At 39.9% G+C, this 27,674-nt stretch overlaps 3 pseudogenes; 1 reads left to right on the forward strand and 2 right to left on the reverse strand.

Annotated features, from left to right (window-relative positions):
* Positions 1–163: 163 nt before the first annotated feature.
* Positions 164–6,065, reverse strand: LOC137759052 (ETS domain-containing protein Elk-4 pseudogene; annotated as a pseudogene).
* A 1,931-nt stretch (positions 6,066–7,996) lies between these two features.
* On the forward strand, positions 7,997–26,420 carry LOC137758790 (zinc finger protein 709-like; annotated as a pseudogene).
* Positions 18,051–18,134, reverse strand: LOC137760339 (U6 spliceosomal RNA; annotated as a pseudogene).
* Positions 26,421–27,674: the final 1,254 nt, after the last annotated feature.

Raw genomic sequence — 27,674 nt, forward strand, 5'->3', positions numbered from 1 at the left:
TTTTTTTGAGGGACTCCTAAATAAGAATTTTAATGGGGAATGGCAAAAATCACAATAGACTATTATCATTGTGGGAGTATCAATTGCGCACTTCAAAAGTGTTCTTGTTCGATGTCTGTCTGTTTCATTATTCCTTGGTTCTCTCATTCCACAAGTGCATAGGTTATTTTTTCTGTAGATCTGGGGAAAATGGGCCAGGGGTGGAAGGTCCATCCAGGCTAGACAGTGAACAGCCCATGACTGTTCAGCACAGAAGGAAACTTGAAAAGTGTTTTAGCACCTTGAAGTCTGGCTGGACTTAGGGGAGCAACAGGGCTGAGAATACTCCAAAAGTAGATACTGGAGAGGAAGGGACTCCAAGACAGTAAGATGGGTGTCTGTGAAAATAGTGCTGGCATAAGAGAAGCTCTAGGGAGAGATGGGCTTAGTATTATCAGTGGGCTTGGATCACTACCTGTGATCATGAGGGTTGGTGCCAGCTGTAACCCTTTGGGTTTCTTGGACCTTGATGAATTATTTTGTCCTTTTCTGGCAAAGCTGAATCCTGGTCTTTAGGCTCCAGTGACAAGTTCTCTGGAAGTTCCATTGGCTGAGAAGCCACTAATTCCATGTCTGCGTCCATGTCTGGGTCCATGTCTGGGTTGGAACTCAGCGGTAGTGAAGGTGTTCTAGGAGGTTCCTGAAAAGGGCAAATGGATGAAATAGGAGGTGTGGTGGTAAAAGCGGCAGTTGCACTGGATGCAGAAGTTGGTGTTTCTAGGGAAGGCAGTTTGGGGGAATATAAACTATCCAACGCTTGGATAGTTTCCTTGGAAGATGGAGAAATACTTGGGTCAGTTGAATTGGCAGCAGCAAGATTTTCTGCTGGTGGCTTTTTGGAAGGTGTTACAAATTTGATAACAGAGGGGATTTTTTTCTCTGCAAATTTCTCAGCTGGATTCTCAACCTTAGAGATTTGATAAGCTTCCTACTGGAGGAGTTCAAAGATTTGAGGGTAAATGAAGAATATAAGCCAGAGTATCTGTAGTCACTGCAGCTAGGGGTCTTGGCACCAGGCTGCAGTGGCTTCTTTTTCCCTCCATTCTCCTCATTTATGCATCTGTCACTGCTGACTTCACTGATGCGTAAAGCTTCAGTCTCCCTCAAGCCTGCCCACTGGCATAGGAACCGTATTCAACATCTCTGGGTGAGAGACAAACTTGTACACAAATTTCTGACCCCTCATGTTTTCAATGATATTCTTCATATAATAGTATCTGAGGGATCGGCTGTGTTTGGCATAATTCATATTAGGCTTGTTCTTTTGAATCCCTCAGAGATGAGCCACCTCCTCTGCCTGCAAATGCTTGAACTCCCCATCATTAGCAGTCCAGCAGATCATGTGATCGTTCTGAGGCTCCTTTAGGAGCTGAAGGAGGAACTGCCACAGGGTGATGGCATTGTCAAGAGCAGTGAAGGAGGCCACTTGTGGGGCTGCCTCAGGGTCTCTGCCTCAAACATGATGCTTCTCTCCACCGGCCACCTCCTAACATTGAGAACTCAAGGACAGTGAGGCAGCCACTGACACCCCCGCGGTGGAGCCAGATATAAGATATTAATTTATTTAAGAAAATGAATATCCTCTTAAATGACATTAAACACACAAAAAAACAGCATCACAAATATTTGTAGGCCAAATCGGTTGGAAGTCTCAATCTCAGTTAACAATGTCAATACTCAAGCCCACATCATATATATATATATATATAATTTTAATGGTTACAAAACTGAAGATGAACCATATCCATTTTTTTTTTAAGAGGAGGAAATGAGGAGTCTTTTTTTTTTTTTTTTTTAATTGATTGATTGATTGCTATGTTGGGTCTTCGTTTCTGTGCCAGGGCTTTCTCTAGTTGCGGCAAGCGGGGGCCACTCTTCATCACGGTGTGCGGACCTCTCACTATCGCGGCCTCTCTTGTTGCGGAGCACAGGCTCCAGACGCGCAGGCTCAGTAATTGTGGCTCACGGGCCTAGTTGCTCCGCGGCATGTGGGATCTTCCCAGACCAGGGTTCGAACCCGTGTCCCCTGCACTAGCAGGCAGATTCTCAACCACTGCGCCACCAGGGAAGACCCATATCCATATTTTATCTTTATGGCGAGTCTTTACTGTTAATCAAGGAAAGCAGGACTTCCTATATTGCTACCCTCTATTTACTTACACAAGAAAGCAGATCCTGAAACAGTGTTTAAGGTGTATTATGTGGTGGAAATACAAGTGATCAATAGTGACATCTTCATTTACTGAGGCAGACTTTGATGTAAGAAGAGAGATGTGATAGGACCATAAAATGTAGAGTTGGAGATATCCTCCCTGAAGGTTAAATCAGGAACTAGATATTCCAGAATTCATCCCCTTTATGGTTCCATGGTAGAATTCACCAATAGCCTCTCTTGCATGAGATTTGGAAAGCTGATGTGAAGAAGGCATTAGTCAGATTTTTGAGCCATCATACAGATAGAGACAGATACATAGGAATCAAGGACACCATCTTCCAGCTCATTTTTCAGATTCTTTGCTTTCCTAATTAAGAGTATTCTCAAACCCACCAATGATTTATTTGACTGCCATTTTCATAGAGGTGTAGCTTTCCACTGATGTCTTTATAAGATCCATATGAACAATCCATTGGGGTTTAGATTTTTCTGTAAGGCTTTTTGTGTCCAACAGGAAACTACTCAGACTTTACTGCTTGGGAATATTCTCTGATTCTCTTCTACTTTATATTCACATAAGTCTTAATTCATAGGAAACACCTTATTCTGTCAATAGTGCTAATGAACTTTTTTTTTTTAATTTATTTATTTAATTTATTTATTTTTGGCTGCATTGGGTCTTCGTTGATGTGCACGGGCTTTCTCTAGTTGCAGCAAGCGGGGACTACCCTTGGTTGCGGGCTTCTTGTTGCTGTGGCTTCTCTTGTTGCTAGGCGCGCGGGCTTCAGTAGTTGTGGCACATGGGCTCTAGAGCACAGGCTCAGTAGTTGTGGCACATGGGCTTAGTTGCTTCACGGCATGTGGGATCTTCCTGGACCAGGGCTCGAACCCATGTGCCCTGCACTGTCAGACGGATTCTTAACCATTGTGCCACCAGGGAAGCCCGAGCATGTTTTCCTGATTCACCATAACATCTCTAAGGGTGCATTCAAAAACGACAACGTGGAAGTTTCTCTACTGCATTGAACACTGGCTCATTTACCTGGTCCTTCCATATGAGAATAAGCACCTTCCTCAAGTCAAAAAAGACTGTGGGTGTGTCCTGTTCCTTGTAGCCGAATGTAATCCCTCAATCTGTTTTCAATTATTGTTGATTGTGTGTGATTAAAAGCATGTGCATTTTTTTGTTAAACGAACACGTCTGTAGTTGTTTCATAGAAAAATTTTATTAACTTTTCCAAGCCATTGTATTCTAACAAATACTGTGTTTTTATCACCAGAGAGGATAAATGAAAATGCCCCATTATAGTTATGAATTTTTAGATAAATTTTGCAGTTTTATTCATTTAATCATTCTACATTATGAGGCAATATTGTCATGTACTACAAGTTGAGCCTTTTTTTCATCAGGAAATTGTCCTTTTTTATTCTTTATTGTTATAATTTTAGTCGTGAAACTAATTTCTAATTTATCCTTAATAACAAAAACGTAATTCATGTTTTTCTTCAGTGCCTTCTTGCCAGTGACCCTCAGGATCATGCCAGTGGTCTAGAAGAGGGGTGTAATGAATTCTAATAAGCATGATTACAAATCATAAAGGGACTAGGAGGTAGAACAGTAACAGGATGCTGAAATGGACTTCTTCCACGATTTTGGCTTGTGACAGAGGATTTGATTGCTATTCAAGGAGGCAAGACATTTTTCTTTATTGAATGCTGTGAAGAGGTAAACTTTATTCCCCCTTCATAAGAAGCTCCAGTCAGTCATATTATTAAGAAAAGGAAAATATGAGTCATTTTTATGATTTGGAACTTTTTTACCATTTTCAGAGATAGCACTACAAAATATCCTTATGAATGCCTTGGCCCATTATGGTCACTGAGTACCTTTGATGAAGGACGTGTGTGACATTTTTCTCTTCAGCAGGAAAAGACTTGGCCTTGCAATGAGTGCAGGCCAACTCTCGGGCCTCTGGGAAAGCTTTGGTGTTTCCTACTTGTTATCCAAACACCGATGCATTTCCTATGGTATATTGGACACCCTTTACCATGAAGTACCTCAGTGAAAATATATAAATTTAATTCTTAGCATACTATGTAATATTTGTAATATCTCCTTCATGATGAGACTATACTCTTGATGCTAAGGTTTCACAACTCTCATTGGCATGCACTTTAGGGTCAACATATCCCATTCAGCACTGATAATCAAGGCACAAATCAAGGATTTGTGTATTTGGGCAGGTGACAGGTTCTTGCAGTCCTGGTGCTTATATTTAGTAGGAAAAGTGAGATGGTTAACAAATGGTAAAGCTCTGGTTTATGAAATGCAAATAAGGGCATTGAACAAAAGTAAAAAATGTCATGTGATGTAATACAGAGGCCGAGGTATGTATATGTCTTTTATTTGAGGGTGTGTGCCTCAGTAAGTGAAGATATCATTATTGATCACTTGTATTTCCACCCCATAATACACTTTAAACACTGTTTCAGGATCTGCTGTCTTGTGTAAGTAAATAGAGGGCAGCAATATAGAAAGTCCTGCTTTCTTTGATTAACAGTAAAGATTCACCATAAAGATAAAATATGGATATGGTTCATGTGCAATTTTATAATTATTACAAACCATATATATATATCATATGTGGTCTTGAGTTTGGACATTGTTATCTGAGACTTGAGACTTCCAACTTATTTGGCCAACAAATACTTGTGTTGTTTTTTTGTGTTTAACATCATTTGAGAGGATATTCATTTTCTTTAAAAATTTAAAATATTATATTATTGAGCATTTTCATTTTGCTACTGTTCATATTGAGTGACACAATGTATACCCCATTAAGCCATGAATTCCTCCCAATTGGAAAGAGTTGGGTTTATCTGCACTGTTCTAACTCATCCCGAATTCATGAGTAGGGTGATATCTATGCAAGACTACTCTGATTTCCCATTGGAAAGTCCAAAAAGATGTATGGATATTTAAAGGTAATAATCCAAAGAATAATTGAGATGACCTGTAGAAAGGGGATATCATTTTGAGTAATATCATTATTGAGTATAAAAGGAGAGATGGGAAATTTTTAATGTTTTTTTTTTAGCAGGAGCTGGAAGCCTTTTGTTTCCATGATCCACAAAGCCCACAGTGCATTTTGCTCTTCACAGGTTTCATTTCCATATGCTTATACTTCCAGCACATTTTCTGCAAGACTGGAAAATAAAAGTAACAACTTCAATTTTTAGTAAAGAGCAGAGGAAATAAAATCTTTTCCATGTTTTTTAGTGTTAGGTAAAACCCAGGGGAGAAATATACAAGGACAGTTGTATGCAGCATAAGGAGTAGTAAAAGGGAAGTTTATAGTGATATACACTTATGATATACACCGTGATTAAAACACTCAGAGTAACAGGAATAGTTAGCAATTTCTTAGTCTCATAGTGAACATCTATGGGAAACCTAAAGCTAATATTTTTTATAAATTTATTTATTTATTTATTTTTGGCTGCGTTGGGTCTTCGTTTCTGCTTGCGGGCTTTCTCTAGTTGCTGCAAGTGGGGGCTACTCTTCGTTGCGGTGCGCGAGCTTCTCATTGCGGTGGCTTCTCTTGTTGCAGAGCATGGGCTCTAGGCGCACGGGCTTCAGTAGCTGTGGCACGCGGGCTCAGTAGTTGTGGCTGGCAGGCTCTAGAGCGCAGTCTCAGTAGTTGTAGCACATGGGCTTAGTTGCTCCGTGGCATGTGGGATCTTACTGGACCAGGGATTGAACCCGTGCCCCTGCATTGGCAGGTGGATTCTTAACCACTGCACCACCAGGGAAATCCAACATCTTTCTTTTGATGCACTTGAGAACATCAGTGTTGATATCTGATCCCATTTTGGGTAAGGTGTTAATCCTGCCCCCAAAAGGGCAATGATAAAACAGAAGGTAACGCATGGAAAATGTCTTTAGGGTGACAAACATGTATTCAGGGTAAGATATTTTAGAACATAAGGAAAGAAATTCAAATACAGAGATCCACATATGATCACAGAAGAAAAACTTTGAAACCACCTACATGGTCACTAGCAGAGGAATGAATAAGTGAAAATGATAAATAGTCTTATAAAGGAAAAATACAGAGCAGCACAACAGAATGGATGGTTTCTGCTCGGATGTGTAAAGAGCTCTGAGAGATCATTGTTATCTTCACAACAAGAAAGAAAAACTAAACAACCTGAAAGGCAACACCTGTTCTTAGATTCATGAAAGATTTGAGTACTTGGCAATCAATGCTCCCCAAATCAGAGACAGACAAATAGAACTGTCAGTTACCTGGAGGTGAAGCAACTGGAGACAGTAACCTCTAGGAACATTTAAACTGGTAACTTGAATTTGCTGGAGACACAGATTGGACTAGCTTGAGATTTAAAACATTTAGGGAGTCCAGTCTCAGGGAACCCCCCAAATTTATGAATTTTTCCTTCAGGAGCCCAACAAGGTTCTCCTCATGAATGATGGAAAAACACTGCTTCATGCTTCATGCAGGAATCAGGAAAACCATTCTGATAAGCACACAAAGCCTTCTGTTCCCTGTAACTCAGGCTCTCAGAGAAAATTAACTTGCCAAAACCTTATCTGAAATGGGGCAGAGCAGTCAGACAACTCCCTGACCCTTCAGGTTTTCTGTTTCAAAAGGGAAGGAATGAATACTAAGAACCTGTTCTGAGGTTCATAGTCCAGGGATTCTGTCCTGCCAAAACATTACAGGTTTAATCATAAGAGAACATTTTTCCACACCAGTACCTTCCTACCGTACCAACAGGGCTCAGTATAAAAAGAGTGGATTAAAACAGAGTTTTAAGACACAGACTATTTAACATTGAGTTTCTAGGGATACCCAAACACAGCAGGGGAGATAAATACAAGGAGACTTGTATACAGCGTAAGTATAGTAAAAGGGAAACTTATAAACACCTATATTAAGAAAGAAAGATATCAATTAACAACCTAAATTTACACATCAAAGAACGAGAAAAAGAACAAGCTAAACCTAAAGTATAAAGTGAGTACTTTTCAAACTACAGAACATGGTGAAAAGAAATTAAGACAAGTGTAAATAGAAAACATCCCAATTTCATGGTTCAGAAGAGTTAACATTGCTGAACTGGCACTACTTCATAAAATGATCTGAAGATTCAATGTAATACTTATTATAATGCCAGCTATAATCTTTGTAAGAAATTGGCAAGTTGTTGCATAATTTTATATGAGTGGGGAAGAGGCAGGGATGGATGGAAGGCTCAATCCTGTCAAAGTACAAATATTAAAATGGAGCCAGACTCTTTATTACAGATGGCGGGGTCACCTTAAGTGTCTTTGTTTCTAAACAAGGGTCACTATTTAGAATGGTCTGACAGACTTAAGCCAAGACCCTGACCCATATAGGACGTAAGACCCTATTGTTTCAGTGTCGCCTGATCTGGGCCATCTTCCAGTGCTGTACTTACTTTATTCATTTGGGAATTCAATCGGCATTTCGCTGTACCTCCACGTTCATAAAGAACTGGGCGAAAACAACACAGGCCGCCCTAAGCCGGAAAGAAGTTCCGCTTAAATGCAAACATCCTTTGCCGGGTCAGGTCGCCGCCCACCCGCAGAATCTGGTTACGCAGACATTCATCCTCCTGCCCCGCTGTCAGTCAAGCGTGGGGGGCGAGGCCTCTCAAACTGTCCAATCAAGAACCCCGCTGGGGAAAGTGGGTGGGAAGACGCACTGCATTGGCGCAAACATCCCTACTCGTCCCTAATCGTCTCTGTGGCTTTGCCGCAGTGTCCCTTGCGCTGTGCTTTGCAGCGGTCGTGGGAGTCATAGGAGGGACTCAGGGAAACCTGGAAATGGTAAGTGCGCTGCCCAGCGATGTGAAGACGCGGTGGAGTGTCTGGTCGGAACCAGTCCTGGCAGGACCCGGGTCTGACCGCGGTCAACTCTGGGGTATGCGGACCCAAGCCGCGTGTGTCTCCGCTCGGACCTCAGTCCCCTCGGTCTGGCAGCGTGGGGGCGGGGCCGGCAGCCGGACCCCCGGGCGTCCTGTCCCGTCACTGCGCGCGGCGACTTGGGCCCTCACCCCGGAGCCTCTCTGGGCAGCTCTGCGCCCGCAGTCTGTCGTCTCCCCAAGACTGTGCGGTGACCACAGGGGGGGTCATCAGGGAACAGTCCTGACTGGGTCTCCGGGGATCCTGCATGGGAGGAGCTGTGCTCTGTGGAGTCCACAGTCTCTCCTTTCACGTCAGCGGGACTCGTTTTCTTCTGAGTTTTACGAGTGTTCTGGTTTTTAGAGCAGGGTTTCAAATTCACAGCTCTGTTTCCCCAGCCTAGCTCTGGCAATAAATACCTAAATTTCCAGATCCCTCCTCTCATTCCCAAAGCCAGCTTCGCCTTTCCGAATCACAGCATCACTATCAACTCTTTGTCCTCTGTGGTGCATTTCAAAGGGACCCAATATTTTAACTGTTTATCCTTTTCCCACAGAGCCATGGATGGCTCTTAAAGATTTATTTTTTTTATCTGTGGATGTTTTACATGAGAAGAAAGCCGAATAACCACACGGAACCATGTACATTGTATGAAAACCTTGTGCCTCTCCCCCAGAATCTTTACAGGACACATACATCCTATGGGAAGTCCTTTGGATGGAGTTTATTTTTGTGGAAACTGTCAGCACTGCCTATCCCTGGGTTTGTAACTTTAAAGAGATTTACTGACTTAGTCTGCATTTTTCAATAAAGGAAAAACGTACTTAATCAATAGAGCTATAAGGACAGTATAAAATAGTTCCAAACAGGCAAGAAAGAGGTGACTCTGAGAGAAGATAAAATATTCTTGTATTACATTACATGCGTTAAGAATTTTGGTCCCACTCTTTCTTTCCCTGAACGTGTGTAGTAAGTTTCTGAGGTCTGTGCTTACTTTTGGATATTTTCAAATGAAATTGCAGGGCTTAGACCAAAAGTGTTCAAGTATAGTTAATTATTTACAAATGAATTTCTTGCCATGGAAATAATAATTAACTGACATCTTTTATTCTGGGTGGAATAGATATTTGGGGTTTTCTGCTTGAACTACTAAAGTGCCTTACCATTTTCTTTCCTCCTTCCCACGTAAACACTGGATTTAAGTTATTCTGCTGTACTGTTCAAAAACTGGCTTTGTGTCATTTAAAATCTCAGGGATCCAAAGCAAGTCCAGGGAGAGTAGAGGCCTGTGGTCAGTGAGCCTCACTAAGACCCCCCTTGAGGTTGGAAAGGGAAGTACTCCGAAACCTGGTTGGTTCTTCCCGGGAAGCCTTACCCTTGCAGGTGTCCCACCTGTTCGCATCCACCACAGAAGAAAACTTTATAGTGAGAGAAGATGCAGAGCTTTGGAAAGCTGGCGGTGCACCTGCACGTGGGGGTGGGGATGATGCCTTTTTTAGGTTGTAGTTGTAGTTCCGTAGGCCTAGACACTTAGACAGAGTGTTTGAGTTTTGCATCCACAGTGTACGTGCAGTTAGTGTGATTTGTACACACTGAGAGTCTGTGAAGATCAGGTGTTCTGTCTCATGGACAGAAGGTTTATGAATTGGGGAGTTCCTTTGGATCAGAGCCTTAAACTGAATCAGGCTGACAGTTTCCTGACTTGTGACAAGAGAAGCCTGGGGAAGGGAGTGCTTCCATGCTTACAAGAGAGGGGAGGGCGTGTAGAGCTCCCAGAGATCATTCATGTGGCTGCTAACCTGTCCCTACCCTCCTTCACCAGGGACTGACCCACTCTAGGGGTTCCATCTCAACCTGGAGTGTTAGACACCAAGTCTGGAATATGTTCAACTTTCTGAAAATGGGGTTTTCTTCTGAATTTGAGGGAAGCAGCCTGCTTATCTGTTTTGATTTCAATATTTGGATTCTTTTATCCTAAATATTGCAGCCCTTTAACTCTAGTTTGCACTAGCACTTGGGATTTTAAAATGTAAGTTGATCGAGAGATATGATGTAAGGCAAGAAAACTGGAATCAAATAGAATTTTTATTCCATTTAGGCAAGAGAATCTCAAGATGTGAGATGGGCGTATTTAAGTTCTCAGGTGCTTTTTCCATTTTTAGGTCAGTGTATGTGCCTGTCCCTAGAGAAATTTGACATTTAAAAGGCTATTATACTATTCCTAAGGTAAATGAGTTCCTATTTTAATGGATGTGAGGAAAAAAACAATTCAATTTCTATTTTCATCTGTAAGAGGAAAATCCTCAAAGCCTCTGTAAATATTTGAAATTCTTAGTTTACTTCAGCTCTTACTTTGCAAGTCCTAGTGTATGAGTATGCCATTCGTTCCTGAAAACATCACCAGTGTGAAATATAGTGGAAGGACAAACTATAATGCCCCTAGTCCTTTTCGTTAGAAAGGGATTTGTAAATTATTTACAGTCTGCAGTCTTATACACCTTACTGTTTAAAGGATTAAGTCTTGGTGTGGTTTCCTATGTAGAAAAGTTAAAATTAAATTAATTTTTAAATGTAAAAGTTAATATAAAATAATTATTAAGCATAGCAAAATATGGCATATAAAATTTTTTCTCCTGCTTTTAAATAAATAATTCATGGGAAGGTTAAAAAAATCCCTAAGATAGGAAACTAACTTAAGACAACTCCCTGCCCACACATCCCACTCCACTTCTGTGCTCTTACTGCAGCCATCTTCAAAGAACCAGTTTTGATTACTTCCATCATCCTGCTAGTGTTTCTTTATATAAAACCAAGTCATTGTGAATGCACATTTTTCTTCTGTTTGTTCTTGGGTGGGTTGGTGGGGATCCACATATTTGATGTTTAACTACTGAAAACTTAAGCCTCACCCCTCCCTTTTCCCCTAGCGCTTCTTACCTGGACAGGCTGATAAGAAAACCTGGAAGCTCCTGCTCCGTGAGCTGCTGTTTGTTGGGGTCTCCTCCTGTGCGCTCTCCTGCCCTGTGTGGCGCTGTTGATCCCAACAACCCTGGGTTCTATATACAGAGGATTCTGAATTGGCAGTTTCCGTAATTCTTTGTCCTTTGGGAGCAGGAGTATGGGAATGGGGCCCTCCTTACAGTGTTTCTGGGTGGATGTCTTGGGTGTAACCCATCTATGTGTTTGGAGTGAAGATGTGTCTGAGGCTGGTGTCTCCCCAACTTTAGGAGGGGTCTTAGTGTTACCAAGTTCAAGCTCATACTGCTCACTGTGGTACCCAAAAACTGGGTTCACCTTTTGGTGGGTGTTGAGCCAATAGGCGCAACCAAGCTAAAGATCGGGAGAAGGAAGGATTTATTATTACTTGCAGCAAGTAAGGAGAACACTGGGGATCTTTCCCAAAGCATTGTCACCCTGAACAACAATATTGGGTAAGTTTTAAGCTAAGGGTACATGCATATTCATGAAGGGGATTGAGCAGAGGAGAATTCAGCATAAAATTGGGGCAAAAGTCGACAGAGTCCAAGCTTTGGTTTATGAAGTCGGGAGGGTCAACATCATCATTCCGTTCTCCACCTGGGTGGGGGCCTTAGTTCCTGCAGAACTCAAAGATATATTATTTTGTATATATATCTATATCCCTTGAGGAGGAACTAGGACTCTGCTGTATCACTGCACTATCGTTTGACTACTTTTTCTCTGTTCTTTCATTCCTTTGTTCCTTAAGGTCATTGATTACTGAGACCTGTTCAAGGGCAAGCATTGTGGCCAGGCTTAGATCACAAAATGGCTTAGGCCAGAAATGGCGTCTCTTATGTCAAGAAAGCCAGGGTTCTTTCACTGGGGTTCCCCTAACTTATCTGCTTACAGCTTCATGACAGGCCAATAAAATGAGAGGTGAGGTGTTGGGGCAAGAAGTAGCGACTTTATTCTGAAAGTCAGCAAACCGAGAAGGTGGACTAACTTCCTAAAGAACCATCTTAATTCAGAAAAGAATTTAGGTTTCTTTTATGCTAGGAGGAGAAGTGAGAGGGCGGTTTTTCATCTTCTTGTGGCATCTTCCCAGGAGGCAGGAGGTCCCAGCTCCTAAGTCACCCTTATCTGTAGATACCATCTAGCCCTGGAAAACAGCTAGTCGAAAGCGCTGTTATTCTTAGGAATTAGTGTTTGGTTAATGATTATCATGCTGGGGGAGATGAAGTTTAGGAGGACAAAGTAAAATACTTTAATGCATTCTGTGAAGTTAGTACAGCTTAATCAGGTCAGTTAATTAAATATAGAAGGCCTGGGAATTCTCTGGTGGTCCAGTGGTTAGGACTCGGTGCTTTCACCGCTGTGGCCCAGGTTCAGTCCCTGGTTGGGAAGCTAAGATACCGCAAGCTGAGTGGCTTGGCAAAGAGGGGGGAAAAAAACTATATATATACACACACACACACACACACACACACACACACATATATACACACACATACAGACACACACACACACACACATATATGTGTGTGTAAAAGGACTTTTGTAACAAGGCAAGAGAGCAAATAGCCCCGTTACATTAGGGTGTTATGAATACGATTATACCCCGTGAATGAGGTGAGCCTAGGGGTTACTTCTTAAAGAGCAGTTATTTCAAAGAGAAAGAAAAAAAAAAAGAGGGAAGGGAGCCAGTAGATGGTGGACTGAGTATACTCTCCAAATACCAGAGGGCTCATCAGCAGCACCTCTGCTGCAGCTGCTTCTCCCTCTACTGCAACAAAGATCCTGACCCTCTGAGTTATTAGGGACGACACAATAACCTCACTGTGACACAGCAAAGGAATTAGTTTTAACTGATTTAAGCTTGGGTTACTTAAATTATATGTCATGGAGGAAGAGACATGATACATCTTTACCTGGTTATCCTCAGGGAACCTCAGCAGCCTTGCCATTTCACAGTCTCTGCAGGTAGGATCTGTACTGCATTCACTTTGCTCCAGGAGCACAGGTATGACATCACACTAACGACGTCCTCCTCTGAGGATATTCATTTCACACTCATTCAGAACTAGTATTGGAATGGGAGCTCATACGAGGTGGATGGGCCATTGACCCACGCATAAGATAAGACCCTCATGCCTTGGTCAAGTTCCTGAAAATTCTTTTATAATCAGATGGCTGCTTCCTCTCTGACACTGTGAAGAAATAGTTACATAGTCTTTTTCAGTACCCACAAGATCTGCTGGGTCCTTTTGGTGTTGGGAGGCAACGTTTTCCTTGTTTACTAATTTTACTTGAGCCCATATTTGCTATTGCTTGGAAATTTGCCCACCTTGAGGTCACCCCTACCACAGAAGGCTCTAGACTGTGTTTAAATTGCCGTACAACAGCCATACATAACACTAACTCGTGTTAGAATCCTCTTAGCCTCCTTCACTGTAGAGTTTTCAGTGACCTTTCATACCTCCTGGAGTTACCTTAAATTGTGGCCTTAAATTGTCCATAGACTTCTGATGCAAGAAACTGCCCTGTGCCTCACACTGTTTGCCATTAGAGCTGCAGTGACTGTCACACACTGAGCTTTCTTGAAAATAAAGGGTCTCGGGGCTTCCCTGGTGGCGCAGTGGTTAAGAATCCGCCTGCCAATGCAAGGGACACAGGTTCGAGCCCTGGCCTGGGAAGATTCCACATGCCGCGGAGTAACTAAGCCCGTGTGCCACAACTACTGAGCCTGCGCTCTAGAGCCCGCGAGCCACAACTACTGAAGCCCACGCGCCTAGAGCCCGTGCTCCGCAACAAGAGAAGCCACCGCAATGAGAAGCCTGTGCACCACAACGAAGAGTAGCCCCCGCTCGCCGTAACCAGAGAAAGCCCGCGCACAGCAACGAAGACCCAACGCAGCCAAAAAGAAAAAAAAAGAAAAGAAAAGAAAGGGTCTCATAAGCACTGAGCTTGTGACCCTCTGCTAAGCTGCCCATTGTGCCTTTGACCCTAGAACTAGCACCCCATCGGGTTGGCATGCCTACCAGCACCACCGCGTGACATTATGGAGCAAAACCTGTCCTGGTTTATGCCTCCAGCAGGAGGGTGGCCTGTTCTCTCTTCAGTCCATTAAAGGATGCTGTGGTCTTGGAAGAGGTCACCACTCCCCCAGATGGAGACTTGCCTCGGGAGTTTCTTGGGATTAACTGAATGCATAGCTCTGGGGTGTGCATAGACTTTAAGGATGACAATATGCATTCGTGCATGATGAGCTCAGTGGAGAGTTGCTGCTCTCATCCCTTGTGATACCCCTGATAAATGACCAAACCACACAGCTAACCAAACATCAGAGAGTCATCTTGATACTGGCCAAAAATTGGCCCCATCTACATGTATTCACAGCCTTTTGGACAATGTCTAAGAATTGCCCCTTTATATTAAAAGAAATGTTGGGATCTCTTGATTTAGAGATATCCAAAATAGAAATCAAGGTTATTCTCATCTGTACATATACTAGGTCCACAATATAGGGACTCACCAGGACACTCTTATCCATGTTGGAGTCCCAGACATGACTGGTAGTAACCGTGGCACTTCTCAGAATATACAGTGCTGCTCTCCAACATGACATTCAGTTGAAGTTTCACTTCCGTAACAGGTCTCAGGCTCATGGAGCACCATACTGGCTTATTGAAATAGGTTCAGATCAGTTGTATGAAAGGTGTCCCGTTTTGGTCATCAGTCATCAGGGGTGAATTGCAATGAGTCTGTCTTCAACTTTTTTTTTTTTTTTCTAATTTACTTCAGTGTTTTTTTTAGAGCAATTTTAGGTTTACAGAAAAAGAAAAATAGAGAGTACAGGGAGTTCCCACATAACCACTGTGCATCCACACAGTTTACACTAATTTTAAATCTTGTGTGTGGAACATTTGTTAAAATTGTTCAGTGAATGTTGATACATTAAAGTATACAGTTTACAGTAGCATTGACTCCTTGTGTTAAAAGATCTATAGATCCTGGCAAATGTTTAATGACATAAATCCTTCATTTCATTTCTGTATCCTATAGCATAGTTTCATTTCCCTAAAAATCCTATATGCCCAACCTATTCATTCATTCTTCCCTTGAACCCTCAAATCCTTCACAATCAGAGATTTTTTTCTTGGCTCATAGTTTTGTTTTTTCCAGATTGTCACATACTTGGAATCATACAGTGTGTAGCTTTGTGAGATTGGCTTCTTTCACTTAGCAGTATACTTTTTTTTTTTTTAATTTGGCCACATGGCATGGGGAATCATAGTTCCCCGACCAGGGATCAAACCCATGTCCCCTGCATTGGGAGCACGGTGTCTTAACCACTGGACCACCAGGGAAGTCCCTTTTGGGTTCCTCCATGTGTTTTCATGGCTTGATACCTTATTTCCTTTGGTATCCTTCAACCTTACTCTGCTCTTATTAATTCCAAGAGTAATCTCTGTTGTAGATTCTTTCAGATATTTTACATAGACGATCATGTCATATAGAACAAAGACAGTTTTATTTCTTGCTTCCCAATCTGTATATCTTTTATTTCCTTTTCTTTTCTTACTGCATTGACTAGGGCTTCTAGTACAATGTGTTTTGTTTTTATTTTTTTCTTTGTGTGTGTGTGTTTGTCGTATAGTGTTGAATAGGAGTGGCGAGAGGAATCTTCTTGCTCTGTTCCATTCCTGTCTTACCAATAAAGCATCTAGTTTCCCACTACTAAGTATGATGTTAGCTACAGGTGTCACGTAAATGTTCTTTCTCAAAAAGAGAGAGTTCCCCTCTATTATTAGTTTGTCATCATAAATGGATATTGGATGGTATCAAGTCCTTTTTCATGTTCATTTCCCCCTTCTTTCATTTCTGATATGAGTAATTTCTGTCTTCCCTCTTTTCTCTGTTATGTTGACTAGATACTTATCACTTTTACTAAATTGATCTCATCAAAGGACAGCTTTTGGTGTTGAAAACAGAAGAGTGTTTTTTCCCAATATATTTTAAGTAATTTCAGATTTTTTGCTCCTTTAAATATTTCCACATTCTTTGATCTTCCAATCAAGCTTATCCTCAAAAGCACCACCAACTGTTTAATTTCTATTTTCTGAGAGATTTAGTTTTCCACTGATGGCTTCACAGATCCACATCAAAAATCCACCAGCTTTCCATTTTCCATTACCACCAGCTCTTCATCTTTGCCATTATTTGGTGTTCTGAAGGTTTGTAATTTTAGCCATTGTAGGAAGTGTTGGGTGATATCTCATTCTTTTATTTTCAGTTTCCTGGTAATAAGAATTTTTTCACATGCTTATTTACCATCTGTATATCGTCAATAAAATGTGTGTTCAGATCTTTTGCTCATTTTTAATTAAGTTGTCTTCTTTTTGTTCAGTTTTAAGAGTCCTTTGGATGTTTTGGATACCAGTGCTTTATCATTTAAATGATTTCCAAGGATTTTCTGCCGGTCTGTGGCTTGTGTTTTCATTCTCTTAGCACTGTGTTTCACTGAGCAGGAGTTTTTCGTTTTAATGAAGTCAAAGTTATTTTTATCTTTTGGATCTTGCATTTGCTTTTGTATCTAAAAATTAATCACCAAAACCAAGGTCACCTAGATTTTCTCATATGTTATCTTTTTGGAGTGTTGTAGTTTTACATTTTACACTAAGTACTCTGATCCATTTTGGGTTAATTTTTATGAAAGGTTTTAAATCTCTGTCTAGATTCATTTCTTCGTTCTGCATTTGGATATCCAATTTTTCCAGCATTATTTGTTGAAAAGACTAAATTCTTTCTATTTAATTGCCTTTGGTCCTTCGTCAAAGTTGAGTTCACTATTATGTGTGGATCTATAGGAAAGCAGTTGACTTTTGCATGTTAACATTTTAATCTTCAACCTTCCTCTACTTTCTTAGTAGTTCAAGGTCCTTTTTTTTTTTTTTTGCTATTGGAATTCTTTGAGCTTTTCTCCAAAGATAGTCTTGTCGTATGCCAGCCAAGGCAGTTTTATTTCTTCTCATTTTTTGTCCTTTTTATTTACTTTTCCTGTCTGATTGCATTAGCTAAAAATTCCAGTATAAGATTGATAAGGTGAGAGGGGACATCCTTGTCTTCTTCTTGATGTTACCGGAAAGCATCTAGCTTTTTCTGTATAGTCAATTTATATTAAACAAGAGGCCAGTTGATGTAGAAGTAGATGTGGGCAGAGGGGAAGCATTCTCTAGAACACTGATTTGATCTCAATCTTTTAGTGATCCTGTATCTCTGGGTTTGACTTTCTGTGATATAATGAGAAAGATGTTTGGTCTTTGTCCTGCGTTCCTAGCAAAAACCTTTTGAAGTCCTTGGAATGACTTGAGTAATAAGGGTGATAGAGTGTCTTTTGTTTTAAGTAAATTATGAAACCTGATGGTGTGTCAAGGAAATCTGTGATTTGTAGACAGCTGAGTAGAAATGTTGGTAACCAAGGCACGCCATTTGTGTCTGGCATCTGAAGTAGAGACATTGTCTAGGACTGAGCGCTTAAATCTATAGAGTGTAACATATGTGAGTTAGTGTTTGAATTGAATTGAACCGTTGGACATCTATTTGGTGACAGAGAGTTGGAGAAGTGGCATTGGGACACCGCATATTTGTTGTTAGGAGGGGAAAAAACCACTATTATCCTCAGAGGTGCCCCCACCTTTGAGAGCAGAAAATGCTAAAAGAGACTCACATTGGCTATTTCCCTACACCCCCAGGTCAGTTAGGCTCTAGCAAAATCCCAGTTAGTTGTGCGCTTGTGAAATAGATTGTTTTCAGGACAGGCCTTGTTAGAAAGAAGAGACTATTCTGGGTATATATTTATTTATTTATTTATTTTTATTTGTTTATTTTTACAGTTGATTTACAGTATTATATTAGTTTCAGGTGTACAGCATTCAGTATTTTTATAAAAATATGGAACGCTTCATGAATTTGCATGTCATCCTGCTGACCTCCTCTGTATTGTTCCAATTTTATTTTAAAATTTTTATTGGAGTACAGCTGATTTACAATGTTGTTTTAGTTTCAGGTGTCTGGGTATACTTTTTTGTTTCTGTTTCTAATTTGGAGACAGCAATTTACCCTGTGACCTCAGTTCTCTGATGGAAGAGTTGTTGCTTTTAAGTTTCTTGGCTTTTTTTCTTCTGAGGACTAGAAGGTACCAGAAGCTGACTTCCAAGCTCCTTAGATACCAGACCATAGATAAGAAGTCTCTCACTCCTTTTTTTGATGTTTGACTGCTAACAACTTTAAACCTTACTTCCTCTTTCTTTCATCTACTTGTGCCCACATCTGTACATGGTGATAAGAAAGCCTCAGTGTCCCTTCCTTTGGTTCTGGCAAGTGATTGAATCCACAGAAGGCCTTGCTCGTCGTATACTTGAATTCTCACCCTAGCCCATCCCCTAAGCTCAATAAAAAACCCAGGCCAGGCTCCTTTCCTTCTTTCCTTGATGTCTCAAGGCATTTTTCACCTTCTTGAGAGGCTTCCTTTCCTTTTCCCAAACACTTCCATTATAGAAGTTAAGAAACCCCTTTCATGCTCTTTAGGTGTGTATATGTTATCATCAGTGCAGACATCTGAACTAAATCTCGGGCGAGGCTTCATCTGTCTGTGCAGGAGACCATAACAGTTATAGAATAGGTAACATGCTGCACTTTTTGCAGTACTCTTTGCTTTACTGTTTTATTGATAAAACCTTCAGATCTGTTGATATTAGTGTATGTCACCCTTGTATATCTCTCCAAGTGCAACTATGCAATAAATTCTGTGGACGTTGTTGGAAATTGCTGGGCTGTAAATAGCGATCAAGTTCATATTCACAGGAAAGGGCAATGGAGTATATCACTTGACCATTCCTCCATTTGTGCATAATTTAATGATTTTTTTTCCCCAATGGTCTTCAACACTTGGGTTTTTTTTTTTTTCTTCTTCTTCTTTTTTTTTTTTTTTTTTTTGGCTGCATTGGGTCTTCGTTGCTGTGCGCGGGCTTTCTCTAGTTGTGGCAAGCGGGGGCTACTCTTCATTGCAGTGTGCAGGCTTCTCATTGTGGTGGCTTCTCTTGTTGCAGAGCATGGGCTCTAGGGTGCGCAGGCTTCAGTAGTTGTGGCATGCAGGCTCAGTAGTTGTGGCGCACAGGCTTAGTTGCTCCGTGGCATGTGGGATCTTCCCAGACCAGGGATTGAACCCGTTCCCCTGCACTGGCAGGCAGATTCTTAACCACTGCACCACCAGGGAAGTCCCAACGCTTGGGATTATTAAATTGACTAAGTTTTGTTCTAATCACTGTGAAATGGGATTTACTGGACATCTTAGTGTCCTATTACCCAGTTGCCAAGGTGATGGACATTTTTTCATATATTATCCTTTTCATATCTGTTAAATATGTTTTGCTTCTTTTTCCATTTTAAAATTATGTCTCTGTTCATTTTAACTCTACAAAGTAGCCCTTTTCTATTTTTATATCTGTGCACGTTGCAGATATTTTCCTTTTTATGTATCTTTTAACTACCTTAATTTTAATATATTTGAATTTGTCTCTGGCTTTATAGATCATTCTTTTGCTTATATGAGATACTCTTTCTATTCTTCTATCAATAAAACATTTACCTGTGACTTCTAAAAGTGGCCTAGTTTTATCTTTCACATTTAAATCTACAATGAGTAGGCTATTGTCTATGGAATGGAGGGAAATACGCTGCATTTTTCCAACTGGATAGTAGTTTGTCCCTTATGTAGTCAAGAGTTCATGATATTTGCCACTACTCTCCTGTTCTGTCCTTGAACAACTTTCCATATTAAATGCTGGTCTGTGGAAGACACTTTTCCTTTCCTTTGTTCTGTTTGTTTTCCTTTCTGCTAATACTTGTATTGTCTGAATTACCATAGAGGTGTGTTAGGTAGACTGTCATGTTTTTCCATAGAAGACTTTGTCCATTTTTGGACATTCCTTCTTAGTATTAGGTTTGGAGGAGTAGTTTTTATCGAGTCCTAAAAACTGTTTTAGGTATTTGTGAAATTTAATAAATATATCATTTGGGAGAGATGACATCTGGGCGACGCTGAATTCTTTCCAAGAACACATGCCATCGTTTTACTTACTTCAGTCTACTTTGACATTACCCAATAATTAAAAAAAAATTTTTTACATGAGGATCATTAAATATTTTGTATTAGTCTTGTTTAGTATTGAATTAAATTTGGTGTGGAGGAAACCAGAAGCAAGCTCTCAAATGTTGTCTCTTGGTGTTACCACGTAGGATGGGCTGAGTTCTCCAAGTAACAAATTAGAGACTCAGTGCCCATAGTTGTTTAGGGAAGTGGGTGCTGATCAGGTAGGCACCTTCTGCTGAACATGAAACAAAATTACAGACTCTCCAAAGGAAAACAGGAGTTTACCATATACACTTTAGGAGCACTGAGGCACTTTTATCTGTAAGGTTGGTCGGCTTACTCCCAAAATTACAGATTCTAGATACTAGTGAAAGATGAAATTTGTGAGCAAGCATTTCTAAGGCTAAGCAGTCTTGGGCCTGCTAATGTTCACTGTCTTTTGCACACTAGGTAGTTGCACTTTGTTATGAGCAAGTGCTGTTGTTCCAGTGAAGAAAGAGTAATTAGGGCTGCCCTAGGCAGCTCCTCTTACTCCCTGGACCCACAACAAGAGAGGTGTTCCTTCGTTGATGTTGCTCTACCAAACAAGCTAATTCTAGCATCAGAATTGATGGATGGGAGCCTTTTTTCTGTTCCCTCCACATGGACATCAATGGGTAATTGGTCTCTTTCAGGGACCAGCATTTAGGAAATTATGCCACTGGGGAATTCCTATACCTAGGATGGGCTGTCATGCTGCTGTGCCCCACCTGGTAGCTCAGAAATGAGAGAAGGTGGGAGGACAGCCTCTAGAGTGGCTGGTCAGGTATCACTTGCTGATATTAGAGAAAAGGGGTTTTTTTTGTGTGTGTGTTTTTTTGAGGAAAACATTGTTGAACTCTTTATGTATTTTTATAATTTGTGCAAATTCACCATGAAACCATTGAAGATTTTAATGAAGCCCTTGCAAACTTTAAGTCTTAACCTGTTCCTCAAGGTCATCAAGGCCCAGATTATAGTTGTATGATTCTGCCAAAAAAAGGTCTTCTGTGATCTTATCATCTCAGTATGGGTGTTCTAAAAATTGTTCAGAAGCCATCCTGAGGCACATGAATATAGGGATTTTGTGGAGGTGTGAGTTGTCCTGTTTTCCTCCTCATGCCTCGGCTCTAACTCTGAATAACTTCCTAGCCCCATGAAATGAGATAGAGAAAGGAAAGCAAAACTGAGTATGTGATAAATATTATATAAATTTTAATTTATACTCCTCCGCAAGAATATTTTCATTCAGCCACCTGGATCTGACTACTTCTATTAGCCTGGAGTACTTCAGGACAATATGACTAGCTGGATCTTGTTACAGGTTGGATTTCCACAGGACTTTTGGCCTCGTGTTTGATGATGGGAATAGAAAGAAAACCTTCCAGTTCTTCACTGTGTTGGTATTTGTTAAAACCTCATGCAGGTGTGAACCTGTGCTCGTATAGTGCTGCACGATATTGTGGGTACTAAAGAGGGAGTGAGAAAGTTTTTATCAGAATGAACCGGTGTGCTTAAAATGGATTATTTCTTTCATCTGTATAGCAAGTTTCTCTTATTTCTCCAAGGTGCTCTATGTCTTGACAAAGAGAGGAATAAAGACTTGAAGTGATCACAATACAAATGTAGCAGTAAATTCCTTGTGTTCATGATGCTCTTGAATTCATGAGGGAGTGTCACCATAGAGTGAGAGTTCTAATGACAAAGTTATAGAACAAATGTTAGGAGACCGCAGAGTCATATGTGAACTTCCTATGAATTGAGTATAGATTGCTGGTGCTCTTCATTCTATCCATTCTCTCACATACGTATTTGGGATGTTTTAGGATTCAGTGACCTTTGAGGATGTGAGTGTGAAGTTCACCACAGAGGAGTGGGCTCTGCTGGATCTATCCCAGAAGAAACTCTACAGAGATGTGATGGAGGAAACCTTTACGAACTTGACCTCAATAGGTAGGGATGATGACATTCTTACTTAATTACTTAGTCAATTAGAGAACCAGTGTTGCTTGCTCATCAGCACTTTCAAGAGGTGAAATGTGGAAAGGGACTACATTAGTAAATAAACCAGGCATGGTCATAGTTCATCATGGACCTGTCATGTAACAACTTTTCTCTGATATTTTACAACTTAACAATGATTTTTTTTGTTGTTGGTCTGCATTAGGAGAAAAATGGGAAGACCCTGTTACTGAAGATCAGTATGAAAATCATGGGACAAATCTAAGGTGAGTTATACTCACATGAGAAAGTAATGTCTCGTGACAGAATGTTAGTATGCCATGACATTTTTTTTTTTTATTCAAGTACAGTTGATTTACAATGTTGTGTTAGTTTCAGGTGTACAGCAAAGTGATTCAGTTATACGTATATATATATCCATTCTTTTTCCAATTCTTTTCCATTATAGGGTATTCCAAGGTATTGAATATAGTTCCCTCTGCTATACAGCAGGTCTTTGTTGTTTATCTGTTTTATATAGAGTAGTGTGTATCTGTTAATCCCAAATTCCCAATTTATCCCTCCCCCACCCTTTCCCCTTTGGTAACCATAAATTTGTTTTCTATGTCTGTGAGTCTGTTTCTGTTTTATAAATAAGTTCATTTGTATCATTTTTTTGGATTCCACGTGTAAGTGATACCACATTTTCTTTATCCATTCATCTGTCAATGGACATTTAGGTTACTTCCATGTTTTGGGTGTTGTAAATAGTGCTTCTATGAATATTGGGGTGCACGTTTCTTTTCGAATTAGAGTTTTTGTCTTTTCCAGATATATGCCCAGGAGTGGGATTGCTGGATCATATGGTAATTCTATTTTTACTTTTTTATGGAACCTCCATACTGTTCTCCAGAGTGGCTGTACCAATTAACATTCCTACCAACAGTGTAGGAGGGTTCCCTTTTCTCCACACCCCCTCCAGCATTTATTGTTTGTAGACTTTTTGATGATGGCCATTCTAGCCGGTGTGAGGTGATACCTCGTAGTTTTGATTTGCATTTCTCTGATAATTAGTGGTGTGGAGCATCTTTTCACATGCCTGTTGGCCATCTGTGTGTCTTCTTTGGAGAAATGTCTGTTTCAGTCTTCTGCCCATTTTCTGATTGGGTCCTTTGGTTTTTTGATATTGAGCTGTATGAGCTATTTGTATATTTTGGAAATTAATCCTTTGTCAGTTGCATCATTTGCAGATACTCTCTCCTATTCAGTAGGTTGTCTTTTCATTTTGTTTATGGTTTCCTTTGCTGTGCAAAAGCTTTTAAGTTTCATTAGGTTCCATTTGTTTATTTTTGCTTTTGTTTCCATTACTCTAGGAGACAGATCCAAAAAAAATATTACTGCAATTTATGTCAAAGAGTGTTCTGCCTATGTTTTCCTCTAGGAGTTTTATAGTATCCAGTCTTACATTTAGGTCTTTAATCCATTTTGAGTTTATTTTTGTATATGGTGTTAGAGAATGTTCTAATTTCATTCTTTTACATGTGGCTGTCCAGTTTTCCCAGCACCACTTGTTGAAGAGACTGTCTTTTCTCTATTGTATATTCTTGCCTTTTTTGTCATAGATTAATTGACCATAAGTGCATGAGTTTATTTCTGGGCTTTCTATCCTTTTCCATTGATCTATGGTCTATTTTTGTGCCAGTACCATACTGTTTTGATTACTGTGGCTTTGTAGTATAGTCTGAAGTCAGGGAGCCTGATTCCTCTAGCTTCTTTCTTCGTTCTCAGGATTGTTTATGCCATGACATTGTAAAACAAAGAAATAAAACAAATCAGCCCAGCCTTAAAATTAATGAACCTTAGAATTTTTGCATCAAACCTTTTTTCTCAAATGTGTCCTAAATGTTGAGTGTTTGAAAAATAGTACACTTGGAATCAGTATTCAGAATCACCATTTATGAATATTACTGTTTTGATAATTGCTATGATTATCTTGCAGAGCTTTAGTAAATTCACTTTCAATCAGAATGTGCAGAAAATGTGCACTCTCCTTTAAAATGGTAAAATTTTCATTGTCATAACTATTACTAAATATAATTAATAAACAATTCATTAATAATATGCTTCTTATTTTTTACAGCAGTCATATGGTAGAGAGACTCTGTAAAAATAAAGAAGGTAGTCAGTATGGGGAAACACTTAGCCAAATTTCAAATCATAATCAGAAAAAGAAAACTGTGAATTCAGTGTATGTGGACGAGTCTTCATGCGTCATTCATCCTTTAATAGGCACATGACATCTCGCACTATACCCAAACCACGTGAGTATCAGGAATATGAGGAGAAGCCATATAAATGCAAGGAATGTGGGAAAGCCTTCAAGCATCGTCAATCCAGACATACCCATGAGAAGATTCACAATGGGGAGAAACCCTATGATTGTAAGAAATGTGGGAAGGCCTTCAAGCTTCGCCAGTCTATTCGAAGGCATGAAAGGATTCACACTGGAGAGAAACCCTATGAGTGTAAAAGATGTGGAAAAGCCTTCAGATATCACCACAACTTTCAAAAACATGAACGAACTCATACTGGAGAGAAACCCTACAGATGTAAGCACTGTGGTAAAGCCCTCAGTTCTCTCAGATACTGTCGAATTCATGAAATAATGCACACTGGAGAGAAACCTTATAAATGTAAGCAATGTGGTAAAGCTTTCAATTGTCCCAGTTACTTTATAAAACATGAGAGAACTCATAGTGGATTGAAACCATATGAATGCAAGCAGTGTGGTAAAGCCTTCAGTTGTGCCAGTTACATTCGAAGACATGAAAGGACACATACTGGAGAAAAGCCCTATGAATGTAAAAAATGTGGTAAAACCTTTAGTTGTTCAAGTTCCTTTCGAAAACATGAGAGAACTCATACTGGAGAGAAACCCTATGAATGTAAGCAATGTGGTAAAGCCTTCAGTTATTCCAGATCCTTTCGAAGTCATGAAAGGAGACACAGTGGAGAAAAGCCCTATAAGTGTAAAAATTGTGGTAAAGCTTTCAGTTGTCCAAATTCCTGTCGAAAACATGAGAGGACTCATTCTGGACAGAAACCCTATGTATGTAAAGAATGTGGGAAAGCCTTCAGTTCTCTTACCAAATTTCAAAGACACAGGATGAAGCATACTGGAGATGGACCTTATAAATGTAAAGACTGTGGGAAAGTCTTTGATTGTCCCAATTACTTTCCTTGTCATGAAAGGACTCAGAGCGGAGAAAAGCTGTATAAGTGTAAGGAATGTGGTAAGGCCTTCAGTTTTCTATGTTGTCGTCAAATACATGAAAAAAGTCATACTGGGGAGAGGCCCTATGAATGTAAGCAATGTGGTAAAGCCTTCACTTATCTCAGTTGCATTCGAAAACATGAAAGAACTCATACTGGAGAGAAACTCTATGAATGTGAGGAATGTGGAAAGGCCTTTATTTATCCCTCAAATGTTCAAAGACACATGATAATGCATACTGGTGATGGACCTTGCAAATGTAAGGATTGTGGGAAAGCCTTTGATTGTCCCAGTTCTTTACAAGCACATAAAAACACTCACACTGGAGAGAAACCCTATCAATGTAGAACTTGTAGGAAAGCCTTCAGTTGCCCCAGTTCTTTTCAAAACCATGAAAAAACTCATAATGGAGAATAGTGCTATGAATGTAAGGAATGTGTGAAAGCCTTTATTTGTCCCAGTTCATTACACATACATAAAAGAGCTCACACTGGAGAGAAACCCTATTTTTGCAAACAGTATGGCAAAGCTTTCAGCACTCTTGTTATATTCAGATACATGAAAGAACTTATACTAGACAGAAACTGAATGTAAGGAAGGTGGGAAAGCCTTCATATATCACACAACGTTTCCAAGGACACATGAGAGTGCACACTGGAGAGAAACAGTATATATGTAAGGAATGTGGGAAAGCCTTCAGTCCCATTTCCTTGGAAAGCCACGGAAGAACTTGCAGTTGAGAGAACTGTGTTGAATGTAAACTATGTAGGAAAACCTTCACTTGCCCCACATCCTTACAAAACCATGTGAAAATGTGCATGCGATAGAAACCTTATAACTGAAAAATAAGGGAAACTTCAATTTTAGCAAATATTTTCAAAGTCATATGAAAACTTCACTGGAAAGAAATTATCTCCATGTAAGTACTATGTGTATACTGTCTGAAAATTCACAACATGAAAGAAATGTTATAAATTTTCTTTGTAATTGATTCATTCTTAAAGTGATTCTCTATAGTATGGATTTCTAATTAATTTTCAAAGTACACATTGAAGTGAGAAAATTTTGTAGGTACTCATTAAACAAGAGTTCCTTAAAAATTAATAGGTAGTTTTTTCTTTTAGTCATTTAGTAATTTTTTGTGTGTCTATGTTGAAGTCTATTGGAACCATGAATTGAAGCTTATTTCTAGTATGCAAGTAGGTTTAATTTTTACCTAATTTTGTAAGTTATGTGTAAAGAAAGGGACATTGAAAAATGCCAGTTTGGTTTTTTTTTCCCACTGGCTTCCTATGGCAAGTACTGGATATGCCTTATTCATTTTATATATATATATATTCCACCTTATTTAGCAGAAAACTATCTTTTTATTGCCTAAAGATCCTTATTCTATTTTCTGTGGAATATATAATTGCTATATACTTGTAAGTATGCAAAGTTTATCATAGTGCAGTCTCTTGTGAATTATCTTCATCTTTTGTCCTTTATACTTTGTCATTTCTTTTGGCTGGGATTTGGACTATGGAATTTACATTAAGAAGAGACATGTGTGAAAGGACAATAAAATTTAGATTTGGCAATGTCCCTTCTTGATCCTGTTTTATTAATGTGAGTAATGTGAACTACATTTTCTAGAATGTGTTGCCTTATGATCCCATGTGAGAAGTCACCAAAGCCTAACTTACATGAAACTTGGAATGCAGAAATGAAGTATGATTTAGTCAGGTTTTGAAGTCACCTGTATAGAAGGAGACAGAAGCATAGGGCCTTTGTAGACACTTGCTTCCAGCCCATTTTCCACATTATTTTCCCTATCAGTCAATTATATCATCAAAACCACCATAGACTGCTTGACTTCCACTTGATCTGAGCTGTAGGCTTCTACAGTTGTCCCCAAATTCAACATTAAAGATCCAGTACAGTTTGGATTTTCCTGCAAGCTCTCATGTGTCCACCTTGTAAGAAATTTAGACTGTCATGGTTAAGAATATTCTCTGAAGCACTGAGCGCCCTGTTCTCTAGATCTTATTTGTATAAGGTCTAATTTGTAAACACCTTGTTCTGTTTATACTGCTCCTGACTATGTGCTCCCCATTCCACTATGACAGTTACAGTGGTACAGTCCAAAATAACTACATGAGAGTTTGTTCCTCTACTGCACTGTGCAGTGACTGCTCTGATGCAG

The sequence above is a fragment of the Eschrichtius robustus genome, chromosome 2 (genome assembly GCF_028021215.1).
Source record: "Eschrichtius robustus isolate mEscRob2 chromosome 2, mEscRob2.pri, whole genome shotgun sequence".
In the NCBI taxonomy this organism is placed as follows: Eukaryota; Metazoa; Chordata; class Mammalia; order Artiodactyla; family Eschrichtiidae; genus Eschrichtius; species Eschrichtius robustus.